Genomic DNA, 5721 nt, shown 5'->3' with positions numbered 1-5721 from the left:
CACACACACACACACACACACACACTAGAGGTTGTTGCACAAATTCATGCACAAGTAGAATCCTAAGGGAGGTGGAGGGGAGCCAGGACCCGATCAGCTCTCTGGGTTGGCAGTGGGACATCCTTGCTGTCCTGGGATCCGGATCCATCCCGCAGATGTTCCCGCCAGTTGTCAGAAGCCACTTGGCAGCCACTTTTCTTTCTTTCTTTCTTTTTTTTTTGACACTTCAACAGTTCCATAATCAGAAATGAATCTTCGTTACCACAGAGGATGAAACCCCACTGTAAATAGATTGAAAGCAGAAAATAGGTAATTTTATACCATGTCCTAGTTATCAACCCAGATGGATGTACAGGTACAATAACACATGAATGAGGGAAATCTAACAGGCTGAGGGGCTCAAGAAGAATATCACCCACATGGTAACAAAATCCAAGTGCTCTGAAAACCAACACCAGGCCGGCCACAGGTCTCCCTTCATAGAATGGCCCTAACATGCATGTGGTGCCAGGCTCTGTGATGGCTGTGTATCTTTCTGTGTAGTTGTCTGTGGGCCAACTGCCCTCTTCCTTCTCATTGAGGGCGAGCAGCATGTGAGGGCAGAGCAGGCTGTAGTGGAAGGCAGAGGGTTTCCCGGAAGTGAGGGGAGTGGCCGGGCCCACTGGTGAGAGGTGGACACAGAGGACACTATCTCACCCAATTGTGGGTTGGGCTGGTCAGCCTTCATCTGCCTGACCCCATACAGGAAGAGACTGAGCAGGGCGTGTGCCTCTCCTTTCTCCATCCTTCCATCTGTGATACCTGTCACCCTTGCCAGGCCTCCCCCAAAGTAAGTTCAGCTCAATCCCTGAATGTGAAAGGGCATGGCGAGGTGGGGGGAGGGGCTCCACTCCAGTGCCCCCTGACTCCCAGTGACAGGAACTGGTGGACAGGACCTGATCTCAGGACGGTGGCCACAGCTGCAGAACATAGATCTGTTTTAAGAAAAGTTGGGAATGCAGTTTTTTGTATGAGCCCCTATTCCAAAAGGTAGCAGCATATTCACATTGTGGCAAAGACTCCTTCAAGAGTAACATAAGTGGGTAAAGTCAGGGCCAAACTGGGCCATTTTCTCATCCAATCTCTCTGAGGCATGTGGACAGAACCAAGTCTCAGCCTAAAAAACAGTAGTCTGTCTCCATTCTTGTTCTTTGGGATTTTTTCATCATCAGATAAAAGGATACGTACATTGGGGCAATCTTCTCGAGATAAAATATTCCAGTTGCACCCATGTGATGATGACAGCGCCCCTCAGGGAGGGAGCCGGCAGATGGGGAGCAGGGAATTCTGAAAACCAAAGCGATGACAGAGATGCTAAGCCTTTCCTTCATGGTAGTCGCGACCATCGGAAAACACATATAGCATATCAGATATTTACGTTAGATTCATAACAGTAGCAAAATTACAGTTATGAAGTAGCAACGAAAATAATTTTATGGTTGGGGGGTTGCGGCATTAGGAAGGTTGAGAAATTCCCTCCCCCCTCTGCAGCAGTTCCCTGTCTGCATGCCCTCCTCACCTGGGCCTGACCTCTGCCACTTAGGCATCCCCGCTGCAGGCCAGGACCTCCATGAAGGGGCAGGGGAACTTGCCCCTCTACAGCTTCAGGACCACTTCTGGATGTTTTGAAAGCCAGTCCCAAAAGTATAGCAGAACCTCTCCGTCCCTTTCAAGGGTGACCTTCTGGAAGTCTTTGTTCCTCAGGGTGCGATAGGTGAGCACTCCCACGTCCTTGTTGAACAGCTCCTTGGCCATGTGCCTGAAGATGTGCGCCAGGTACCTGTTGGAGCTGGCACCCTCGTGGAGTCTCACGTCCTCTTTCTTCATGTCTCCAAGCAGAGTGTCCATGGTGGTGGCGTTCATGGAGAGGTCACTTTGCCCCATTACCTGGACAGTTTCACCTGAGGCTAACACACAGTCAGTACCCTGGGAACTCTGCAAAGCTGTGGGAACATCTCAAAGGGCCTCCAGTTTTTTTCATAACACGGGGCCACAATGACGTGGAAAATCTTGTCTGGGGACAGGTTCTGCCATCTGGTAAAGTAATCTTTCACCAGAGAGCCCATGATCTTCTGGGGACGATTGGCCGTGCAGAGGTGGGGGGTGATGGGGTGATGCAGCACGCGCTCTGCATATCTGTCCCAGCCGGGGCAGGCGGAGGTCAGCATGGGTAGCCGGGGGTCTTCCTCATGGTGTTGGCAGTACCGATGCACAAATTCCTTCTGACTCTCCAGGATGCTGAAGTCCAAGCAGCAAAATAAGGCAGAGACTGAGGACACATGGACACTGCCAGCACCTTGTGCTGTGAGGTATCACATTTCTTATTAAGGTTCAGAACATGGAAGAAGTCCTTGGTGTTCTGTTGAGAAACTTGGACTCCTTCCTCTGCAGTCACACCACTGTCATACGCTAGGCAGTCACTCAGAAATATACTGGCATCGGCCAACTTATGGAATTCTCCTTTCTCTCCGTTCTCCTGAGCTGGATTCTGGACATTGACTGCAGCATTCTCGTGGTCATCGGTTTTTGTTTCTTTACTGGTCACCCCTGGTGCTGCTGGCGGATGCTTTTATATCCTTTCTTCCTTGTGGAGCATCTAGGGAGGGGAAGTGGCCAAGGTGCCCAAGGCCGAGTTCCAGGAGGCCATCCGTGCTGTCAGGATTGTGCCAGCGGCACTGGTCCGTTGGTGCCTGGCCCGTTCTCTGGAGATTGAACCTGCAGGACTATTGAGAGAGTGAGTGGCTGCCATGGGGCTGGTGGGCCTCCTGACAGGGTCGGTCAGTTCCCGTGCTCCTGACGTGGGTGCGCAATGACCACCAGGGAGCAGGTCTTGCATTGAGTGTCTGCCCCCTGGTGGTCAGTGCACTTCAGAGAACTGGACCACCAGTTCTGATCATTCCGCTGTTCGGCTGCTGGGTTTTTATTATATAGGATAGATAATTCAAATGTTTAACACATTTTTTCTACATTATAAACAATTGTTAAGTTTACATCACTTATAATTACTTTAAAATTTCAATTTTCTTTGGCTGGTTTACTCTCTGAATTTACTATTATAACTGAATAATAAAATTTTACATTATTGGTTAATTGCATTTAAAAGCAATAAATTGCTTCTGTGCAATTTTTCTCCTTAAAACGGTATTTTGAATAGCTTAGCTGGTTGATTAAAATCAATATTTCTTGCTAGTTCTAGAAAATTAGCAAGGCTTAAAAATCTATGTGTAGATTGGTGTTACTCTAGATATATAAAAATAAAACAATATACATTGACCAAATCTTCTCAGGAATCATATGTAAGTGATATTTATATATATGATCTTTCCTGTCACCTAAGCTTTATATATTTAATAGGACAAATTCTTATCCTTGAAATAAAATTTTCATCGATGTTATAGCTAATAAATTTTACTTTGTATGAAACATTAATTTCAGTGTTTGTTAAATACAGTTGCTTAAAAAAAAGTCTGTGTTAGACAGTTCATTGGGCACATGGAGGCAGGACCACACAATTTCGGCAATGGCGTAAATGGTAAAACAAATCAGGGCCAGGGACATCCCATCGTTGGTTTTCTGCAACTCCCAGGATGTGGGCTCAGTGGCTGTCTTCACCATGCTATTCTACCAGGTGGAACATTTCCAGTGCTCACCATTGTTACTTTTACTTTCAACCTTCGTACTGGCCTATGATGCTTTGATACAGAGCATCATGGATAAAAGTTAATATTTCTTACTTCTGAGATGGTATTTATAACAATATAAGATTTGTTACAGAGTAGTTAAGTGGCATTCAATGAATATGTCTCCACTCTTAGATGACTTTGGGAAAACTGTATTATTTGACTTTAATATGCCTTTTTATAAAATCCTCACTAATTGTCTTAAAAAATCTTAACTGACAAACAATAAGGACAATTGTCATTCTGCAGTCACCAGTATCACCCATGGTTTTTCTTTCATGACTCCAACTAGAAAGTTCAAATATTAGTGTTCATGATTTTTTACCTAACCCAAAATTCAGAATTAATCATAATCATCAACTTATTCACAAACCCTAATGATAAAGAAAAAGTGATAATTACTATTTTAATTGATCTTTAAATGACTTAGACAACTCTTTCAAATTGAGATATTATTCTTTATGTTCTACTTGTTTGATTTTTGAAAGTTTCCCAAAGTTATCTGGGAAGCTGGAATATGAATTATTAACAGTCATCTTGGGAGATTATAATTGAGGCAGGTCCATTCAATTCTTTCAACTTTACTTTAACTTGAGAAAAAAAAAACCCACACAAAATAAGTGCCAGAGAGGACAAATGAAACTCAAATCCCAGTTCTATAACTTTCTAGTTGTGAAATAATGAGGCTTGTATCGTCTTGATTCTAATAGGTTCTAACTCACAGAAATCTCTTAGCCCCGTGGTCAGCAAACTGCGGCTCACGAGCCACATGCAGCTCTTTGGCCACTTGAGTGTGGCTCTTCCTAAGCCTTAGGAGTGTCCTAATTAAGTTAATAACAATGTACCTACCTATATAGTATAAGTTTAAAAAAATTGGCTCTTGCCGAAACCGGTTTGGCTCAGTGGATAAAGCATAGGCCTGGACTGAAGGGTCCCAGGTTTGATTCCGGTCAAGGGCATGTACCTGGGTTGCGGGCACGTCCCCAGTAGGAGATGTGCAGGAGGCAGCTGATAGATGTTTCTTTACCATCGATGTTTCTAACTCTCTCCCTCTCCCTTCCTCTCTGTAAAAAATCAATAAAATATATTTTTTAAAAAAATTTGGCTCTCAAAAGAAATTTCAATCATTGTACTGTTGATATTTGGCTCTGTTGACTAATGAGTTTGCCGACCACTGTCCTAGCCGTATTTACCCACCTGTAAAATATGATAAAACTTCTTATTTCATAGTTTTTGAGATTTAAGTGTGAAGTCATTGTAAAGTTAAATTTCATTTCATAGGTTTCTTAATAAGCGGTAGCAATTTTTAATAGTGTTGTTAATTGTAATAAAATATAACCCAATTATATGTCAAAAATAATATTCCAGTAGGTGTTTCCCATAAACACACTATAACATATTTTGCCTTGAATTACATGCACTTGTGAATTTTCCAGGCTAGATAAGCTAAGTGGACATTTAATTCTCTGACTCCCTCTGATCCCCTTATTCTGACACCTAGCACAGTGGTAGACGCTCCTTAAAGCGATGTTGATTGAATTGTTCAAATAGTTATATCATGGGTGATCGTCTCATAAGAAAGATGGTGGTTGACCAGATTAAATCATTCCTTTTATTTCTTACTAGTGTCCTGGTGCACAGATTTGTGTACATTAAAAGGAAATTAATTAGAAGAAAAATTTTAATATCACTATTTGCCTTTCTCTATGATAGAAGTCTCAACCAAATTCATGATCAACAATCACAGGTCAAAACACATGCATGTGATTGGTGCCAGTGAGAGCTTAATATGTATTGGCATGCATGAGTCAACTTAGCCATATATGTATCTACACTAATAAAAGACAAACATGCAAATTGACCATACCTTCACTACACTTTAAGCCATGCCCACCAGCCAATCAGAGCGACTATATGCAAATTAACCCAACCAAGATGGCGGCCGGAAGCCACAGAGCTGGAGCAAGCAGGAGGCTTGGTTGCCCCAATGATGGAGGAAGCC

At 43.3% G+C, this 5721-nt stretch overlaps 1 pseudogene; it reads right to left on the bottom strand.

The window, feature by feature from the left end:
• LOC102774329 overlaps window positions 1-3654 on the bottom strand; it is a 7558-nt pseudogene extending 3904 nt beyond the window's left edge.
• Window positions 3655-5721: the final 2067 nt, after the last annotated feature.

Source organism: Myotis davidii, unplaced genomic scaffold (genome assembly GCF_000327345.1).
Source record: "Myotis davidii unplaced genomic scaffold, ASM32734v1 scaffold31, whole genome shotgun sequence".
Taxonomy (NCBI): domain Eukaryota; kingdom Metazoa; phylum Chordata; class Mammalia; order Chiroptera; family Vespertilionidae; genus Myotis; species Myotis davidii.
This window is presented reverse-complemented; position numbering and strand designations above follow the sequence as displayed.